General features: G+C 38.3%; 1 long non-coding RNA gene across 2 annotated transcripts in view; it reads right to left on the bottom strand.

The window, feature by feature from the left end:
* Nucleotides 1-235: 235 nt before the first annotated feature.
* The window catches only part of LOC114676806 (uncharacterized), a 30,438-nt gene continuing 8,568 nt past the window's right edge, over nucleotides 236-22,105 (bottom strand). The window contains exons 3-4 of one of the 2 annotated variants that reach the window (XR_003727869.2): nucleotides 5,951-6,009; nucleotides 236-2,000 (exon numbers count right to left, since the gene is read on the bottom strand). This is a non-coding gene — a long non-coding RNA (uncharacterized LOC114676806). The remainder of the gene's footprint in view (nucleotides 2,001-5,950; nucleotides 6,010-22,105) is intronic. The other variant, XR_003727870.2, reaches the window with a different exon arrangement.

The following is a 22,105-nucleotide window of genomic DNA, read 5'->3' as shown; positions in this document are numbered from 1 at the left end:
CTTTATACGTGAATATCCTTTTCTGTTCCCACTGCTGATGAAATTTCGAATTATAAGGTGAATGAAACCTAGTAGATTAAAGTAATTGTGAAACTGATGCTAAAGAACAGTCCTGTTCCCCATGCCACCTAAACATGTAATTTTAGACATCAAACAGAATCTTTAAGCTGAAATAAAATCTCTACTTAGTCTCGCACTATTGTATTCTCTGTATGAGATAAAGGCAGCTCTTACCCCATCTATTAAGATTTATTATTAAAATTGCCTGAGGATTAAAAAAAATACATTTTTCCCTTGGCAAAGTTAGCACCAAGCTATCTCAGTTAACTCTCTGGAGGAGAAAAAGGGGAACAGTGGTTGTGAAATTTGAGACTTGCAAGAGTGCCCAGGACTGCCTAGCCATAGACTAGACCGTTCCACCTAAATATTCCCATAGAAAATGCCCTAGGTGAAGTCTCCAGGTGCGGTTTTCAGAGCAAAGCCCTCACCTAGTTCTTCAGGTTCTATAACATATTAGTTAAATATGTTAAAGGCCTTGCCATCAGTTGACATAAAACTCCAGTGAGTACTCTTGCCTTACCACTGAAGGCTAAGCCCCAACAAAGCTATGTGAGCTGTTGTATGTTGAGTCAGGCTCCAGCCGGTCTTCTACCCATTGCTAGAATAACAAATCAAGTCCCCTCCTTCAGCTGGGACTCATGTGATCTTCACCCTCCTCGAAAGACAGCCCTGTCCTAACCCCCTCCAGAGCTGCCACATCCTTGGTCCCCAAACTATCAAGTGAGGAGGGAAGGCGGCTGGCCACTCACAGGGCCCTGTAAGTACAGCATGTTGACTTAGGAATAATCCAAGCCTATGGCAGGAGGAACAGGATTTTATGGAAGCTGGGAGAGCCCTGGAGAGTGAAGAAGGAGTCACTATGGCAACCAGCTCTCCAGCCTTCATTCTCCTCCCCATCACTTGATCCAGACATTCTCCTTCCAGAATATAACGCCTGACATCCATCCACTTCCTCTCATGTGGTCACAGGCAGATCTCTCTACCCACTGGCAAAGAGTGGGCTGATGGAAATGAGCATTGGATGCGTGGTGCTTGGACTGGGTTTCAGAGTTATCACTCCAAAATCCATGGCCTTCCTGGATCCTCGGAATGGGACCTTATTTGGAAAAAGGGTCTTTACAGATGTAATGAGTTAGTATAACATCATTCTGAATCAAATGGGCCCTAAATCCAATGATTTGTGTACTCTATAAGGAAAGAAAACAGAGACACAGAGACACACAGGGAAGAAGCCACGTGAAGGCCAACGCAGAGGTTGGAGGGATGCAGCTACAAGCCGAGGAATGCCAAGGACTGCAGCAATCACCAGGAGCTTGGAAGGGGCATAGAAGCTACTAGAAGGAGCCAATCCTGCCGACTCCTGGATTTCACACTTCTGACCTCCAGAACTGTAAGAGAATACATTTCTGGTGTTTTAAGCCAAGCCATTTGTGGTGCTTACTAAGTCAGCCACAGGAAACGCACACAGGGCCACATAAACACTTCAAAATACAGCCATTACAAAACCTCAAAGCTGGAATCCAATTAGCCTGAACCTGCCATTAAAAGGAAAAGTTATGTGCATCTGATAGCCATTTTCCATATTTTTAAGGAGACAGAACTAATAAGAAAAAGAACGCAAATTAATTCCGCCATTAGATAGTTATTTTACAAGTAACCTTCCAGGGAATTCCCTGGTATGAACAAATGCATGCATCATGAACCCATCCAATGATACTGACTTCATTGCTGGAATCTGGGCAAAACACTGCAAGTTGCTCGGTGAAAACAGGTCCAGTTGTGTTTGGTTTGCTCTAAGTCAGCTGCAGGGAGACTGCTCTGCCACAAGACAGGAAGGAGGAAAGGTGGGGAAATCAGACAGGTTTCCTTGTTGCAGGTGTGTTCAAAGGAGGGTTGGAGGATCTTCCACTGACGTCACCTCTGTGAAGCTCCACTCCTCTCTATAGTGAGAACAGAGATGGCTGTAAGTCAAACACAACTGGAAAAGGCATTCATGGATCAGACCATTCATGCACTGTGTTAACTAACCACTTAGAGCGAGCAGCATTACAGGCCTGTAGTGGTGGAGGTGGGAGCTACGGGGACATTTCTGATGTGGCTCCAGCCCTCCACAATAGTGTGATCCAATTGAACCCAGAATTCCAGCACGTGTGGACCAGTCAAGAAGCAACTGACTGAGAGAGGTAGAGGACCCGAATTTCCTCGGAGGAAGTATTTACTTCATTGAGAAAACCCACAGGGCAGCTGCAATTCCACATCCCCAGAATCCTGTGGCTCATGGGCGTGGGGCCACTTGCCTGTTGGAGGCATGACGCCTGATCCCCAGTATTTGCTCTGCAAGGCCAGGCATGGGCTCACTGAGAAACGATCTCGCCTTTGTGTTGTCCTCCTCCTGGACAATCCATGGGACAGGCCGGCCCTTTGGAGGGCGCTTCCTCCTGTGCATCCCTCACTGGGGAAGCAGGAAGGCTCTGGATTACCTGCCCCCCAGCCACCTGACATGAGTTGGGCACAGAGAGTGGCATTAGCCTGGCGCATTAATTCCCTCTGGTAGATGTCCCAACAAACATGCACCCATCAGAGACAAGGGCAGGGCACCAGGGGAAACTGTATTCTCCTTCACTCTGAAGCTGTTATTATGGAGGATTTTATCACAAACGCAGAATTACATTCCCAAATATTCATTCTTTTCAACACAAAGCTTAAAAGGTATTGCAGTTTGAATTGTAGTTGAGACATGAGTCTGTAGTACCCACTACTGCATAAGGTTCAAGTCCAAAATGATCCACGGTCTTTTTCTTCTTTAATGTTTTCTCTTTTTCACTGAGATGTAACACTGTACCTTCTATTGTAGGTGCTCCAATCTCAGGTACACCATTCAATAACATCTTACATATGTCTACAGCCATGTAACCGCCTCCCAGAGCAACATCTCAGACATTCCCAGGCCCCACAGACTTCCTGACATTCCTTCTCTTTCAATACAGATCTCTGGTCCTACAGGTAACTGCTATTACAACTTCTAGTACCATGTGTTATTGAGCTTCACATAGATTGAAATCATACAACGTGGGCTCCTTGAGGTCTGCTTTCTTCTGCTTAATGTTATATCTGTGAAACATCTTTGCATGGGGCAACAGTTTATTTTTTTCATCGCTATATACTATTCCACTGAGTGCATATGCCCCAATTTATTTAGTTCATCCTAATGTGGATAGGTATTTGCTGTTTTCTGTTTGGGACTATGATATATAAAGGTGCTAGGACATTTCTCATACATGTCTCTTGGTGGCCACAGCCCTCGTTTCTTTTGAGAATATGCCCAGGAATTTCTGGGGCATGGAGATATGTATGTATGTTTAACTGTAGTAGACACTGCCAAGCTGTTTTCCAAAACTGAATCAATTTACACTTCAGCCATCAGTGTATGAGAGCTCTCGCTGTTGCCCACCATTGCCAACACTTGTTGTTGTCAATCCTTTTAATTTTAGTCTTTCTAAGGCATGCATAATGGTATCTTACTGTGGATGTACTTTGCATTTTCCTGTTGGCTCTAATGCTGGGCACCTTCTTATCTGCTATTGGCCACTTGTATTTTCCTCTATTATGGCGGTCTCTGTGAATCACTCTGTAAAGGGCCTGATAGTTAATATCTCTGGCTTTGGAGGTCATATGGTCTTGTCCCCACTACTCAACTATGCTGTTGTCAAGCAAAAACAGCCAAGGGCAATGTGTGAATGAATGGGATTGGCTGTGTTCTAACACAGCTTATTTATAAAAACAGGCTGGGATGGGAGGGTGGATTTTGCTGGTGAGGCTTTAATTTGGTGACCCCTGCTGAATTGTAATGTGTCTGCTCAAGACTTCTGCCCATTTTTAAATTAGGGTTTTTTTTTTAATGTATTCATACACATTCTCTGTGAGTTCTAAATTCCAGTTTTATATTCTTAATCATTTATCACGCTTTGAAAATTAAAAAAAAAAAAACCATAGTTATTATGTTGGACCACTCCTATAGCTTTTGCCCTGTGTTTCTACCATGGTCCCCTAAGAGATGAGATCACTCTTGTGACAAGAGCTTTCTGCTGTTACCCGAGAGCTGTCTGCTGCCATCTTTGCCCCAGCACGACAGTGTGGCAGCCCAGCCCAGAGCACTGTGGCTCTGCTTGTACCCTTGGGGAGTCCCACTGCCTAGGCCAGGCTGAGTGAAAATATCCTGACTTTTTGGAATGGACACAGTTTTCAAAAGGAGCATAAATTTAGTCTGCCAATTCCTGTATATGCCATTGGGAAGTTTTTTGAATTAAAAATAAAATTCCAGTCCTTCAGACCAGTGATGCTCAAAATTGAAGGATCTGGGCAAAGATTCCTTTTCCATTCTTAGCCAAATGCTTTCTAGGTTGGGCATCAGTTGATGGTGCCATTGAAAGGAAATTGCCCAATTATTTTGTTGCTTCACTAACAAAATGATTACTATCTTTGCATTGTAAAATCTTTTTTTCATTTATAAGCTCCCCAAGGGAGCAAAAGCCATGCACAGTGATGTGCCAGGAGCCCTCATGATTGTTTTGCCTGTTATCTTATTTGAGTAAATATTAGTATCTCATTTTGCAGCAAGGAAACTGAGGTTCAGAGTAGTTACATGAGTTGATCGATATCAAGAGATTAAAGAATTGACCAAGCCAGAAATGTTTGACTCCAAAGTCCATGATCTTCCCCACGGGCCCATACTGTGGTTTCCCTTTCATATAAAGATGGGGCTGGAAGGGCCATTATTGAATATCTGGTCAAGTTCCCTCACTTGATGGATGAACGTTGAGATCCAGAAGGAGTCAACGAACTCATCACCCAAGGTTTCCCCAACAAGCTAGCAGCAAAGCTTGGATGAGAACCCAGATTTCTATGTTCAATGTCTTCCCCATATCTTCCTTTATTTAAATAATTTTGACTTTACTACATCAACCATAATACAAGCTGTATAAAAACAGCAATTTGTTCTGTCTGAGACTATACCTAGTGTCTGTGATAGCATCAAGTAATTGAGACGTTTCATTTGTTGAATAAATGGATCATAAGAAAATAAGTAGTAAGTGGTTCGATTACATCCTGCAAATAAGTTTTGATGCTCTTCCTACTTTTCACTCCCTCTTAAGTCTTCACTCAAGACAGAGAAGCTCATCAGATGCCCAACATCAGCCAGGACCCAAGGCCAAAAGGAAATTCACAACATCAGGCCTTTTTTTCTTGTTCAGTAATAGAATTTGTAGCAATTTTTCCTTTAGATACTTTAATCACAAAGAGACATATCAAAATACGGCAAATTCTGCTTGTTCATCCAAGTTATCCAATTGGCTTTAGAATGCCAATTATCCTTACTTTCAGTTGTATTCATTTCCAAATATACAGCTTCTTCGAAATATAGGGACACTATTCTCAGCCCTTAAATGTGGAATTTATCAACTCCTGTATTGTTTATTTTTGTGCAATTAGTAACATCACTTCTGAGGGAAAAAAAGGACTTTTGGGACTGATAAATGTATTTGTGACATTTTCCTCTAAATATCTTGCTTCTTTATGCATGCTCTCATTTTATACTGAGCTTGGTCTACGGGAAGTTTGGGTAAACAGATCTCTTATGAGTAATTAGTGTCCAGTTAAGCCAAGGTTTCATGTCTGTGTGAGTCAAGCCTCTTTTTCCAACCTCTGGGAAGAATTAAGTAGGTCAGGTCTCTGTTTACAAAGCAAGCCCCAATGCTGTTGACTTTCTAGGGGATTTTATGAGTTATTCCCAGTAACTGGACAACTAGATAAAGCTACTCAAAAAAATTTTATAGGCCTTTGCTGCTAGTGCAAGGGGCAACATTGACCATCCAGTGATCTAGGTCCTTACTTTCTGCATTTGTCCTGTGGGAGTTTCCACAGACTGTCACGTCACCAAGAAGCTTTAACCTGAAACAAAAAGAAGGTCACAAACCCTGATCTCGTGGTTGAAAGATCATGACACTATTCTTCCCATCATAAGCCCTGTTTCAAATGACTTAACTTGAATGGCAGCCACTCTACTGGCAATTTTTTGTGCATGATTTATTTTTTCCAACTTTGTATTCCAAAAATGTTCAAATATGAAAAAAAGATAAAAGATGAATACGAGGAACATCTGTATACTCACCACTTAGATTCAACAATCATCGACATTTGGCTGAACCATTTGAAAGTGAGCTGTACTTGAAATATTTTTGCATCTATCACCTGAGAATAAAAACATTCTCTCCAATGCAAAGTAACACTGTAACAAAGAATTATTTCATTTAAGTTGTCAAAGTAGTCAGAATAAAGTTGTTCATAATATTTTCTTATTATCCTCTTAAAGTCTATAGGATCTGTAGTGATGTGTCACTTTCATTCCTGATTTGGGAATTTGTGTCTTTTCTCTTTTTTACTGCATAAGTCTAATTAGGTTTTTAAATTTTATTAATTTTTCCCCAAAGAACTTGTTGTGGGTTTCATTCATTTTTTTAGTTTTGTAAATTTAATTCATGTCTGCTTTTATGTTTATTGTTTCCTTTTTCCTATTTTGGATTTAATTTGCTTCTTTTTCTTTTCTAGCATCTTGAAGTAGAAGTTTTGATCTGTTTTTAGCCAGATCTTACCTATTTTAATATGCTGTGTTTTTGTTCTTAGTTAGTTCAAAATATTTTTAATCCTCCTTGCTATTTCTGCTTTGACCCATGGGTGATTTAGAAGTATGTTGTTTAATTTCCACATATTTGGGGACTTTCCAGATTCTTCTGTTGTTGACTTCTTATTAAATTCTATTATAGGCAGAACATAAACTTTCTATGATTTCAATTCTTTTAAATTTGTTGAGGCTTGGTCTTTGGCTCAGCACAAGGTCTATCTTGGCAAATGTTCCATGTGCACTGGAAAAGAGTGAACATTCTGTTGCTATTATATGGACATATTTACATCAACTAGTCAAGTTGGTAAATAGTGTTATTCATTATTCGGTAGATAGTGTTGCTGAGTTTCTGTTTACTTCTATAAGTTATTAGGAAAAGAATGCAGAAATTTCCAACTATAATTGTTGATTTACCCATTCTTCCCAGTTCTTCAGTTTTTGCTCCATTTATTGTGTGCTTACACATTTAAGATTGTTATGTCTTTGTGAGGCATTGACCCTTTGTCAGTATGACCCTGCTAATAATCATTTTTCTGATTTCTGTTTTCTCTGATGTTAATATAGCCAGTCTTACTTTATTTTGATTATTTGCATGAAATATCTGTTTCTATCCTTTTACCTATTTTTATCATCACATGTAAAGTGAATTTCTTGGATAAAGAAAATGTGGTACATATGCACCATGGAATACCATACAGCCATAAAGAAAGAATGAAATAACAATCTTTGCAGCAACATGGATGCAGCTGGAGGCCATTATTATAAGCAAATTAATTCAGAAACAAAATAAATATTGCATATTCTCATTTATAAGTGGGAGTTAAACCTCAGATACACATGAACATAAATATGGGAACAAGAGATACTGGGAACTACAAAAGGAGGGAAGACAGAAGGGTGGCAAGGGCTGAAAAACTTTTTATTGGTACTATGTTCACTATCTGGATGACGGGATCAATAGAAGACTAAGCCTCAGCATCACACGATATAACTAACCTTGAAACAAACCTGTGACAAATCTTGTAACAAACACATACCACTGGAATCTAAAATTTAAATTTAAAAATTTAAACAATATTAATAATAAAGTAAGTTTCTTGCAGATCACACACAGTTTTGTCTTTCCTTTTTTATCTCACAAGCTCTGTCTTTTGATTGGGGTATAGATCATTACATGTCATGTAATTATCAACATGGTTGAATTTAAATCTACCATCTTCCTATGTTTTTCTATTTGTCTCATCCCTTTTTTATTTCTTTTCCCCTCAATTTCAACTTTCTTTTGGAATATATTTTTTCTACTCTATTTATAGACACTATTGGCTGATAAGCTTATACTCTTTTATTATTTTAAGTAATTCTTCTAAGATTTACAATATTCAAATTTAACTTTTCACAGTCCATATAGTTATAATATTATGCTACTTCATGTATAATGTATAATCCTTAGGACATTATATTTCTATTTTTGCCTGCTATCTTTTGTGCTATTATCGTCATACATTTTATTTCTCACCTTATTTTAACTGCAAAATACATTTCTACTCTTTTTGCCTTAAATATTACATTATTTAAGGCAAATAATGGGCCAGGCATGGTGGCTCACATATGTAACCCCAGCACTTTGGGAGGCCAAGTGGGCAGATCTCTTGAGATCAGGAGTTTGAGACCAGCCTGGCCAACACAGTGAAACCCCATCTCTCCTAAAAATACAAAACTTAGCCTGGCATGGTGGTGCATGCCTGTGGTCCCAGACCTCCAAAGTTTGAGGCAGGAGAACCGCTTGAACCCATGAGGCAGAGGCTGCAGTGAGCCAAGATCACATCACTGCATTCCAGCCTGGGTGACAGAGCAAGACTCTGTCTCAAAAAAAAAAAAAAAAAAAAATCATTAATCTTTTAACCAAATGTTTAAATGAGGCAAAAAAAACCTTCATATTTACTCATATATGTATCAATATCGGCCCTTTCCATTCTTGTGTATACATCCAAGTTTCTATGTGATCGTAGGTTTTATATTCCTGTGATTTAAAGGACTTGATTTAAATGTAGTGTAGGTCTGCTGGAAGTGATTTCTTGTAGCTTGTATTTGTCTGAAGGATATTTTATTTGACTTCCACTTTCAAATAATTATTTTTCATGAATGTATAATTACAGGTTAGCAGGATTTATTGTCTATCTATCTATTGTTCTTTAAAGTATTCTGGTCTGCATAGTTTCTGACAAGAAGTCTGCAGTCATTTCTACTCTGCTCCTCTGAACATATGTCTATTTTCCCTCTCTGCTTTTAAGAATATTTCTACCACTGGTTTTTAGCTATTTATTATAATGCTTTATTATGGGGTGTGGCGGGGGGTTGCATGTGTGTGTTTATTCTATTTTGGGTTTGTTGTGCTTCTTGGATCTCTAGCTCTATAATTTTCATCTGATTTGGAGACATTTCAGACATTATTTCTTCAAATATTTTTGTCTTTTCTCTTTTAGGAATTTCAGTTACCATTATGTTAGAGGACTTTACGTTTTTCCACAGATCTCTGTAGCTCCATTCAATTTTTGTTAGTCATTTTTCTCTCTATGCTTCATTTTGGATAGATCCCATTGCTATATCTACAAGTTCATTGATCTTAAAGGAAACCAGAATATTTCACCCCAAAATGTGGCTGAAGTAAAGAAGCAATCTCAAGGTCTCTTTGACCCCTTCTCCTGTCTCTCAATCCTCTGTCTCTCCCAAAGCACAGGATGAAGCTACTCTCCAAAGTTCCCTTATCTACCTAGAAACTGGACCTACCAAAGAGTAACACACTTTCCTTCCCTAAAATTTCATTAACCAGAGAAGATTAAAACTCCTATCAAAAGGAAGAGACTGAAAATTAAACACCAGATGAACTCATCCCAAAACGTTGTCTGCTCTCCGTCCTCTCCAATTTCCAAAGACAATTATTTACTAGCCATTGTCTGAGTATGAGGTCCATTCATTTCCTCCCTGAAAATCACTTACTACCCCTCAAACCATCCACATTTCCGCCATGTTCCCTTCTGCTATGAAGAAGAGTATATACGCATCCATACCCCATTGGGTAGTCATTTTCCTGCAATTCCCCTGTGGTATGCACATTAAAATAAAGTTTGTATGCCTTTTTTCTCTTATTAGTCTGCTTTTTCTCTGTTCATTTTCAGCAAACTGTCAGAGGATGAAGAGGGAAATGTTCCCCCTTTACTCTTACATATTTGGTGCTGTAAGCAGCATAACCAAAACTGCTCTGTTTTTCTGGAAGCCACAATCAAAGGAACTCAGGACCTGAGAGGCCAATATAAGAGTAAGAAATTGTTACCAGACTCCCAGTCTTTTTCTGTGGAATCTGGTACCAGACTCCCAGTCTCTCTCTGTGGAATCTGGTTGAGCAGATGGTAAAAATTACTGTTTGTCTATTTTTCCTTTTTACATTTAAGATTAATGGGAGAAAAGCATTTGTATGACTAGTGTTAGGCGCAGTGACTCTGGTGTATTTTTGGCATGAATATTCATGTTGTCTGATCCATTTATGCCCAGAAATAGTCTTTGCTTTTTCTTTATCTTTGTCTTCCCGTGTGACTTTGTCATAAAAAGGGGTACCATAGGGTAGAACATAGGCCTAAGACATAAGCCTGTTGTTCAACCCAGCTTCCACAGACCAGAGAGTTTTACAGTTCTCAGCAGACCTCCAGCATCTATTTAGACAAACTGTGCTGTGGGTCTCCAAAATAAAAATGGAAAAAGGTTGCCCTCTCTTCTTGTTTTATGTCCTTGAAAGCTTGCCTTGTGACAAAGGGGGAGCATTTATCTTGGTCTCTGCTATCCAGGGTGTGTGATTTTTCAAATTATGTCTGGTGGCCAGTCTGAAAGGACTGGGAGACCCAAGATGTATAAAATTTTAAGCAGCGTACTCTGTTGCTAACATGCCAGGCTCTCAGGATGGTTTGCCTTAATAAGGAGCCTCATCCACAAGGGGCTTTGTTGTCTCAATCTTTGTTGCCTGGTTAGTGCTGGGCAAGTCCAATCCCAGAAGTTGGTGGATCTATAACTGGAGGTACGGCCGAGTGTCCACGTGCCCATGTGCTTGTGTGGAGAACAGAGACGTCATTCACGCAAATACCATCCTTAATCACCTGTAGCAACAAAGATCTTTTGCTATCTTAGCCTATTTCTGGGTGTAAATTTTTGAGGATCATGGAGGCTGCATCTTCTATGCCTCCTGATCTTCCCACAAAGAGGCTTATTAGATTGGGTCGCTATTAAAATAAGTACACCATTGGAAATTCTAATCATCAACGGCCACATAAACGTTTTTTGAATTAGAAAGACCTCTATATTTGAAAACAAAATTTGAAGATCTCTTGCCCTAAGCAGTTGCCTTATTTGTATTGATGAGAGAACCAAATTAAAAGAAAGACACATAATATTGGGATGGCTAGTCTTAAAAATTATTCTGACAAAATTAAAAAGCAAAAATTTGACCTGAAACAGAAGTTAAAATTCTTTGAACACTCAAACTGCCAACTTTGAATTTCCAAGGGGATTTGTAAAAAAGTCACTCCAGCCTCTGGTCTGGTGTTTAAGATTCTGTGCATTTACCACTGCAGTCTGGGTTTCATTTAGTTCTCTGGTCAGGGAATCAGCCCCTTGAAAATGTAAATCCTTTAACTCAGGGGGAAACATTTATAAAAATTAGTTTGAATTATTCGTTTTGAATTTATATTTGTATGCCTCAACATTTGAGGTACCCATTTGTTTGGATTCTTTCTTCTCACATAGACAACTTTTGATTTTTTGCTGTCCCACTGACTGTCACATTTAATTTTCCATCTATGGAGCACACAGATTGCTGGCCCTTTGTATGTAGATGGCCAGCTGGGAAGTTGGGTCTCTAGAAAATATGACCAGACAGATATGTGGGCTGTACTTCATTTGTGACTGGTGACATTTTCCTTGCTTTAAACTGTCACTGGGAGGGGTCTAGATCTCGGAAGGGTTGTAACTTTTGCTTCGCTTTTGGAGACTTTGGTTAAAGCCATAAAGGGCTTCTTGGTTTTATTCTCATGTATGCTTATTTGTTTTGGTTTTGAGTAATTCACTTAGGAATACTTCTGATTTAAAACTCTATTTTTAGAGTGTGATAGTAACTTTTTTTCTGTTTATCTTGCATCCTCTACTGGGTCAGAGAGATATATCTCCCACCACCACTAAGAACCAAAGACCCTGTTAGGTGGCAAAAGAGAGGTGCTGCTCCCACCACCACTGCCAAAGCCCCCCTCCTCAGTCTCTCAGCTCTCACAAAAGGCTGGCTGCTCACATAACAGAAAGTTTGCTGCTTGTATGTTTTTTTTTGTTTTTTTGTTTTTTTGTTTTTTTTTTTTTTAATTTACAGAGCTCTATGGTCAAAAGTCAGTTTGATTAAAAGCTAATCTTCTTCTCTCTTCTCTTTTAAATTCTATTTCTCCTATGGAAACTTCTTATTCAACAAGACCCCTCTTTTTTGAACCCCTGCTAACTAGAACTTCATTGACTCTTTGGGAAACTTAAGATACCCCCAAACTGACTTCTCTAAGACTTGGTCCATTTACTTTTCCTCTTTCCTTTTGGCATCTTCAATCTTTCATCCTGTTAATCCCCTCCCTCCTTCATTTGGTAATCAGTTGATACAAATGACTAAAAGGAAGCAACAGCACTCTGACCACCACAAAGATTAAAGGAAACTTTTAGCAATGCTGAGAACCTGAGAGGAACACAGTAAAGGCGCTATTGACCCTCTCTTTTGGGGTCCTCTGTCTTCCTCATGGGCCTCAAAAGTCATAATCAGCTTCTTCTCAGGTCTAAAGGTCTGCTCTCTTCTGCACTGAATTCCTGGATCTCTTTGGTTTTTAGATACATATCATGTAAGCATGTGCTGGTGTATGTTGTGTCTACATGTATGTAGATTACTATACCTGTGTTTCTATATTGTCTACATAATACCAAATTGATTTTAAAATAAACATTCCTAAATTAAGTAGATAAGCTCAAATGCTTTTCAAGTTTACATGACTGTAATAAATCTTTGGTAAATAAAGCTAATTTTTAAATTGTTGGTAAAATAAAAAGGAAATGCCTTCAGAATTGTCATTATTAATGCAGATGTTTTTGCCTGGGTCTACTGGTCAGACAGATTTATGCTGTCTCTTAAAGACATTTTAAGGTTATAAAATTATTGCTTCTGTGATACTTTTAATACTTGCTTGATTTGTCTGTGAGGTAAAACTGTGCTGTGGGCTGGCTACTGGGTTCCCCCTAACCTTACATACATCTTACTGTGAGCTTATATCTTTGGTTTTGAGCCTCTGGATTCTGGGGTCTGGACAGGTGGCTATGGCGAGGCCTGGGGACATGTGGGTCTACAGTGCCTAAGCCACCAGCTGCAGGGCAGAGCCAAGCCCAATATGGCCCCATCTTCCCTGGCCCAGCTATACCTCCTGGCCATGCTCGGTGGGGTTGGATCCTCTAGACATTGTCTTCAAAAGTCTATCCTCTGTCCTGGGCTCTACATCTGATATGTAACTCTAGGACCAAGATGGGCCCTGCCCTTCATAGCCTTCCTAGATACCCAGGATGGCTGTGGGAGGGACACTGGGTTGGGGGGGGATGGTATCTGTTTCCAATATCTCAAAGGCCTTGGTAGGATAAACTCCTTGCCAACACAGGATTAGCCTCGTGTTGCCTTTTAAAAAATAGACCAGACATAGTGGCTCACACCTGTAATCTCAAGACTTTGAGAGGCCAAGGCAGGAGGATCCCTTGAGCCCAGGAGTTCAAAATCAGCCTGGACAACATGGTGAGACACCATGTCTACAGAAAATTTAAAAATTAGCTGAGTGAGTAAAAAGAAAAATATTAGCTGAATGTGATGGTGTGCACCTACAGTCCCAGCTACTTGGGAAGCTGAGGTGGAAAGATCACTTCGCCTTTGGAATCAAGGCTGCAGTAAGCCATGATCATGCCACTGCACTGCAGTCTGGGTGGCAGAGTGAGACCCTGTCTTAAAAAAATGAAATAAAATAAATAATAAATTAAAATTAAAAATCACTTAAATGGCTAGCTTTATTTTCTATGAGTGATTCAAATATAATTGTTAAGAATGAATAAATTAGGTAAATGTAAATGGAATAAACAAGAATAAAGTTGTCATCATTTCAAACACCTTTTTAGTAAGTTAAAAAGTTTTTAGAAAACTTTGAGACCATACCATTCATTGGACTGGTTAAAATTCCAGAACTCTAATGAAAAAAAAAAATGGACTTATAAAATTGCTAACCTAACGTCAAGCAGAACAAGAATTACATAGAGCTGAAATGATAAAGGACTGAAATAATTTTTTATGATTCTTTTGTTTGAAACATTGCTTATCCTTTTCAAGTTTTGTTTTCCAGAGTTAAGAAAACATTTTTCTCCTAAGCTTTCTATAGCTTTACAGCAAAAGCTATAGACAAAGTATATTTCTGTGAAAAAAAGTTGAAATATTTACCTTTCTCTCTACCTGATGCCTTCGGAATTCAGAAATTCTTCATGAATATTCTTACTTTATGGCAATACAATTATCTCATAAGTTCAATAAGAACTCATTCTCTTTTATAACAGGACACCACTGGAAACACTGGTTATTTTACCAAGGCCCTGACTGAAATGCAATATTTTTAGGTATGATCAGATTGCTTTGAGGGGCTGAGGTTGACTTTTGTGGAGTCAATAAAGTGTCCCTTGGAGAGACTAGCCTTGTACCTTGTCTACATGGTTCCCTTGCAAGCTTCCTGATTTTGTGGTGAGTAATGAATGTCACCTTATGATAGGCCCATGAACCTCAAGTTATTTGAGGGGCCTTGAGGAAAGAGGTATTCACCCATTTATACAGGTATTACAGACACAGTGGACTTCTTAACATAGCTAGGAAGCCAAGGGGCTTTTCTAGAAGTCTGATCTGAGATTCTTTATGAAAATATCCCAGCAAAGCCAACTTAGAACAAGCCTATATGCTCATTCATCATTCTTACTAAACTTTTGTAAATAATCAAGTCAGACTAAACTTAAACAAAACTAAACTAAAACAAAAAAAAATTATGATTATCTTTGGTCGAAATGGGAGGATTGGAGAGAAAAAAATTATGTCACAGAAAAAAACCTCACATATGCCTGTTATTAGATTCTAGTCCTGTCCATTTGTGTCTGAGCTTTGTATGTGGACTGAATCACACATTTTTATTTTCCTCCAATATCTGGCTGAGACACTCAGACTAACGTTTCCAATATTTCTTCCACCCTTCTGACTTGGAATTATTAGAAACTAAAACTGCTTTTTTCCTGAGGCTGAAACTAGTCAACTTGGCTTTGAAGAAATATTATTGCAACAGCTTATATTTGGACAAACTTTCTACATGCAAAATGAAGACTACAAAAATCTGTCAGATTGCCACTAATCTTCTCAACTGACTGCCCTCCAGACTCTAAAGAAACTAGTTTATAAATTATTTCACCCGTTAACATTTGTTTTTTGTTTCTGTTTCCATAAAAGCCCTCGTATTAAAGCTCTATTTGCCTACATCATATATAGTGGCCTAGCTTTGAGAACCTATCTACAATGCCATCTTTTAAAATGAAACACATTTGTTTGATTGGACTGGCCAATTTCCAGAAATAGGAGACTAGTTTAATTGGATTTTTTACAGTGCTTAGATTTGTTCTTTTTTTATGTATTCATTCTCATCATAATCTATGTTCTTTTCTCCCTTTACAGATCCTTTGCCACTGGATTACTAACCCGATTTCTCTTTCCATAGTTACCAATCCTACTTTAATATGTGAAACCTTTTGAAAATAAATTTTCAAATAGGAGACTAAAAAATCAGTATTTCACCCCCAAAATATTGCTGATCTAAAGAAGCAGCTCAAGGTCTAAGTCCTTCCCCCATCTCTCAGTCCTCTGTCCTTCCCAAAGCATAGGATAAAGCTGTTCTCTAAAATTCCCTTATCCCATCTGGAAACTGGACCTACCAAAGACGAACACAATTGCCTGCCTTGAAATTTTATTAACCAGAGAAGATTAAAACTCATAGCACAGAGGAAGAATCCCAGACCATTTCTTCTCTCTGGCCCATTCAATTTCCAAAGAAAATTACTTACTAACAATTGTTGGAGCATTAGGCCCATTTATTTCCCCCTAAAAATCATTCATTATCCCTCAGATTGCCACATTTCCATCATTTTCCCTTCCCCTATAAAGAAGGGGCTATAAGTGTCTGTACCCCATTGGGTTATTGGGTAATGATTCTCCTGCAATTCCCCTGTGCTATGCACATTAAAATAAAGTTTGTATGCCTTTTTCTCCTACTAATCTGCCTTTTGTCAGTTGATTTTCAGTGAACTTTCAGTGAACCTATAATTTTTTCTTCTGTAGTATTGAATTTACTCATATTACTTCCACCAATTTTTTAATTTCATCTATTGTATTTTTCATCACTTGAAGTTGCATTCGATTCTTTTAAATTTATCCAATTCTGTCCTCACTATGTTTTTATTTTCTTTTAAGTACCTAAATGTATTTATAATATGTGTTGTAGGGTCCTTGTCTGCTAATTCCATAATCTCTGTGTATTAGTCCATTCTCACACTGCTATGAGGATATACCCAAGACTGGGCAATTTATAAAGGAAAGAGACTTAATTGACTCACAGTTCAGCATGGCTGGGGAAGCCTCAGGAAACTTACAATCATAGCAGAAGGGAAAGCAAACATATCCTTCTTCACATGACGGCAGGAAGAAGAAGAATGAGAGCCAAGTAAAGGGGGTAGCCCCTTATAAAACCATCAGATCTCATGAGAATTTACTATCATGAAAACAGGATGGGGGAAACCACTCCCATGATTCAATTATCTCCACCTGGTCCCTCCCACAACACATGGGGATTATGTGAACTACAATTCAAGATGAGATTTGGGTAGGAAACCAAACCATATCACTCTGTCCTTTCTGATTTGCTTCTAATGGTTAATATTTCTCCTAGTTATCTTACTCATATTTTCTTTTTGCTTCTTGTAGTTTTTAGAAGGATACTATAAATGGTGTGTTTGGGGGGTTAAATTTTACCATTTCCCTTTATAGAGTGGTGGGCCTTGTTTTGAAAAGTAGCTAAGTCATTCAAAGATTAAACTGATCCTTTGGAGGCCTGGTTTTTTATTTTAAAGCTTTTCTAGGGTAGATCTAGAATAATGTTGCTCCATCAATAATTTGGTCCTATTAGTACTGTGTGACTGCCCTGGGGTACTCAGTGACCACTCCAGGGTGTTGCTGAGGACTCTCCACTCTAACAAACCAGACCATAAACATCTGCCTTCCTTGTGTGATGGGCATTCAGTCAGCTCACAGCTCGCTGGTCATACTTTGCCCATCTTTGTTGACATTCACCCTATACAGGAACAGGCTAAAACTCAGCAAACACTCATGAAGATCCTCTGCAAATTTCTGCAGCGGTTTTTCTGGGTAGTTCCCTCCACTTTGGAAATCATCTTTAGAATGTCTTACAGCTTCAGCCTCCTTGAACTCTGATTTCTATCCTTTCAACTCTGAGGCCACTGGGCCCGGACCACAGTCTGAAAAATGCCTCCAGGTAGAAAGGTGTTTATCTGTTGTTAGGGATCACAGTACTGAGCTGTCTATTGTTCAAAGTCTGAATACAGTTGTCTAATCTATTTTGTCCTGTTTTGAAGCTTTTTATAGTAAAAGAAGTTCAGGCCTTGCTATTTCCTCATGGCCTGAGGTGAAATGCTCCTTATTTTGTTCACTTCCTTTGTTAGCATAATTATTTCTCCGTTATCCTTTGTTTATATTTGTGTTTTCTCCCTTTTTTTTTCTTAAATAGGTTTGTCTGCTTTGTTTTTTTAATGAACTAAATTTGAATGTATTACATCTATGGTTTTTTAAGTTTCTAACTCATTAATTGTTGCTTTTATCTATTATCTCTTTTCTTCTGATTTTTTTTTTTTTTGAGTTTGTTTCCTAAAATCTGTTGAGTTTGAAACTCTTATATTTTCTGTTTTTAATTTTTTTTTTACTTTTTGCTGAGGCTAGGACTATACTTCATATAATGGGTGTACCATGAATAAATCTGTGTCAAGTGAACAATGCTCTTGGTGACATTCAAACAGGAATCTCATGCATTGCTTTTTTAAATAACAGCTTTATTGAGGTTTAATTCACCTTTTTAAAGTTTATAATTCAGTGGTTTTTAATTTACTCACAGAGTTATACAACCTCACCACTCTCTCATTTTAGAACATTTTTGTCACCCCAAAAGGAAAAACCACACCCATCAGCAGTCTTTCCACATCTCACCCTCAGTTCTGGGCAACCACTAATCTGTTTTATGTCCCAGTGGACTTGCCTTTTATGGACATGCAATAGGAATGGGATTATACAATTTGTGATATTTTGTGACTGGTTCCTTTCACGTAATGTACTGTTTTCAAGATTCATCCATGTTCAGTACGTATCAGTACTGCCTTCCTTTTTATGGTGAATGATGTACAATATTTGCTTATCTTCTATCAGTTGATGCATATTTGGGCTTTTTGACTCTTTGGCTATTATGAATAATGCTGCTTTGAACATTTGTGTAGATGTTTTTGCATCGACATATGTTTTCAATGCTCATGGGGCTGAATTGCTGGGTCATATGGTAACTGTAACTTCTTGACGAACTGCCAAACTTGTTTCCAAAACAACTGCATAATTTAAATTCCCACCAACAATGAATGAGGGGTCCAGTTTCTCCACGTTTGTCAACACTTATTATTGTCTTTTTTTTTTTTTTGGTTAAACTAAACTTTTTTTAGTTTAGTTTTTAGTTCAGGATGTTTAACCATCCTAGTGGTATGACATGTATCACATTGAGGTTTTGATTTGCATTTCTCAAAAGACCAATGGTGTGTATCTTTCCAATGTGCTATTGACTATTTGTATATCTTACATTTTCAATTCTTACATCTAGACCTCTGTAAGAGGCCTATGATCCATTTTGAATTAACTTTTGTGTATGCTATGAGGTAAGGCCCCAACTTCATTCTTTTGTATGTAGATATCTAATTGTTCCAGCACCATTTGTTGAAAAGCCATGCAGCATTTTTGTCAAAGAAAAAAATCTCTAATATATAAATGGCTATAATTTTAAAATCATAGGACATTGCCTCTAGAATTCTGCTTAGAAGTAATTTATTTCAAATGTCCTCAAACAGGTCAACTAATTTACTGAGAGCATCGATTCTGCCCCCAGCTCATGTGCTCAGGATCTATACCAACCTAGAAACTGTGCAGCTGGTCCTCTACTGTGTTGATGATCAGAATTCCCTTCTCCTTTTTCTCCTATATATTTTTATTTCCACCTTGATACTAAAACTCTCAGAAAACTAGTAGATGTGCAGGGATCAGGGGAGTGATGTGGTGTGAAGGGTTTAGGGAGAAATTGTTAGTAACACATTTCATTTGAGAAAATACATTTCTGTTAGGGAAGATGAAGGCAAGAGGAGCACTAGATAGGAAGCAAGAAGGGATTGTGATTTTTTAAATATTATTCTTTGGCACAGAGTTCTAGGAAATCAGAGGTGTGACAGGAGACCCACTCCTGTATAGCAAAGCTACCATGGATGAAGGCCTTCTAGACCTGGGATTGTAGGAGTTCTATCCATCACTAAACTTCTTTAGTGCAGCAGATTTTTCACTGACTTCACTGCCATTCCTGCTTGCTTCTAGTGAGGCTTCTGATATAACAATGCTAGAAAACTAAGAATCCCACTTACCAGAGCCAGGATTTTGTATGTAGATGAGACTCTTCCAAGCAGATGTCCACACATGAGACTAGGAGGGTTTGAGCAATGGGAGGCAGTGGCCAGGCTCAGGGACACTGGAGGTCTTTGCAAGCAATAGACATGTTGGTTCTCCTGGGGCAGTTCTGGAAGAGTTTCCAGAGTCTGGTTCCTAGAAACTTAGGTACAGAGCAGTATGTGGTGGCAACTGTGGTATTTCCACTAGAAGAGCTCCATGTAAGATGGGGCATTTCTCTTGATTGCCATTGTTTCTAAGTGTGCGGCAATCAAATCTTATTCCCTGGGTCCTGGTGAAGTTCTGTAAGATTCATCATATCATCTGATAAATCATTTTCTTCTGAGTAACTAAGGTGCATTCTGTTGTCTGCCACTATGAGCCATAACCAGTGACCTCCTTAACAAAGATAGGGAAGTTAACACATTCTTACGTAGGCCATCATCAAGGCTTGATAAATGTTTCTTCTAAGAGTAACTCTAAAAGGAAAACATTGATATGTGCCAATGGGAATAAAATATTTTTTAAAAACTGAAAGAAAAACAACTCCAACAACTCAGAAGGGGGTGGAGAGACTTTTGAAGATGATTTACTGCATAAACCAGAAATAAATTATTTTGGAAACTCAAAATGATTCACTAGAGACACCAGAAGTAAATTATTTTGGAAACAGTGTGCCATCACTAATAGAATACACAAAGACAGCAACTCCATGAAACAAGATCAGAAGCCAAAACCAAAGAACAGGCTGCAAAGGAAGGGGAAAGAAGAAGAGCATTAAAGACAGAAAGATGGCAGGTCGTGTGCTCCACAAGGAGCACGTTTTGCACTAACACCACAAGAGTCTGGCTCAGTGAATGGGGATTGATGGTAGTTTAAATGTCTGAGAGTTTTGAGGAGGGATTAAAACATGTGAAAAATGGATAGGAGCTCACTCCACAGGTCTGATGTGAGGGATGCTGGCCCAGGAAGTTCTGTGCATGGTGGCACCCCTGTGACATCCATGGGAGGCCATGCCTGATCTCCAATTCCACAGAGATCCTGAAGAGACTGAAAGGGAAGAGCAGCCACTGCTGAAAAGTTGTGTCCAGGGAGGAATTTCAAGGAGAATGGACTACTCCAGTTCCTGAGTTGACTGCTCTCCAAGCTGAGGCCACAGACTGGGCTATAGGTGCAGGTGGCTTCTGGGCCCATTCAGCTGATCCTTACTTAAGTCTGGGGGGCTCAGTCTCCCACTGAGGGCTGATCTGTAGCCCTCACTGCCCAGCCACTGAGGGGTCTTAACTGTTTTTCCACAGGTTTTTACACAGAAAACAGAAAAAAGGTGAATGGAAAATTAATACCAGTTTTTTAAAAAGTAAGAGGAGCCAAGACAACCAGATGAGAAGATAAACAAAGCTGTTGAGATAAGAAAGGATTCTAAGGAAACAACAATTGCAATCAGATAAATATGTTTTAGAGGAGGCTGGGAGTATAGTGTCAAATTTGATGTAGTACAATATTTGGCTCTTTAAAAAAGTATAATAAACTCTAAGCAAATATAATTAAGAAAACAGAAAAAATGAACAAATAAAAAAATGAGAAAGACAAAATGATAAGCTTCTGATAAACATAAGCAGGAAAAATGGGCCAATAAATGAGAAATAAGAAACGTCAAGGGAAAAAAGAGTTGGTGGGAGAAATGTATAATAACAGAAATGGAGGTGACATAGCAACTGATTGTAATGTATGTACTCAAACTGTATAAAAGCAAAAGATCATTGGAGAAACATGAACATTGAATGAATATTTGATGACATCAAGAAATTATTGTTAACGTTTTAGGTAGGCAGTGATATTTTCACTATTTTTAGAGTCCATATATTTTAGAGCTACAGGATGAAATATTTAAAGATGAAATTATCATGGCAGAATTTGTTCAAAATAATGGGAGAGGGGGTGGCAGTGAATGACAAAATGAATGGGGATATAAGTAGTACGAAGTTTTCTTGAACTGACTAATATTGAAGCTAGAAGATGGGACAATAGTTCATTGTACTATCTTCTCTAATTTTATATAATAAAAAGTGTTTAAAATTAAACTGAGCTGAGAACAAAAGGGATAGGAGATTATGATATTCTACCTTGCAAAATATAATTTAAAATCCTAAAATTAAGGACACTTTTCTGGGCATGTTACCAAAATTGACATAAGAGAAAAATTTAAATGTGAATATATTACTAGCCACAAAAGCAATTTAAAATACAATTAACATATCTCAAAAGTTTCTTTCACAAATTTAAGGAATTAGGTTTATCAACTCTTCTAGAACACAGAAAAAGATGGAAAGCTACACAATCGATTTCATGAAGCTAAATTAATCTTGATTTCTGTACCTAACAAAGATAATGCAATAAAGAAAAGAAAATCGTGAGCCAGTCTCACTTAGGAGTAATTTTAAAATCCTAAATAAAGTAACCGCAAAATAAATAGTATACTAAAGGAATTTTCT

Source organism: Macaca mulatta, chromosome 3 (assembly GCF_049350105.2).
Source record: "Macaca mulatta isolate MMU2019108-1 chromosome 3, T2T-MMU8v2.0, whole genome shotgun sequence".
Classification (NCBI taxonomy): domain Eukaryota; kingdom Metazoa; phylum Chordata; class Mammalia; order Primates; family Cercopithecidae; genus Macaca; species Macaca mulatta.
The sequence above is the reverse complement of the archived record's forward strand: the minus strand, read 5'-3'. Positions and strand labels throughout refer to the sequence as shown.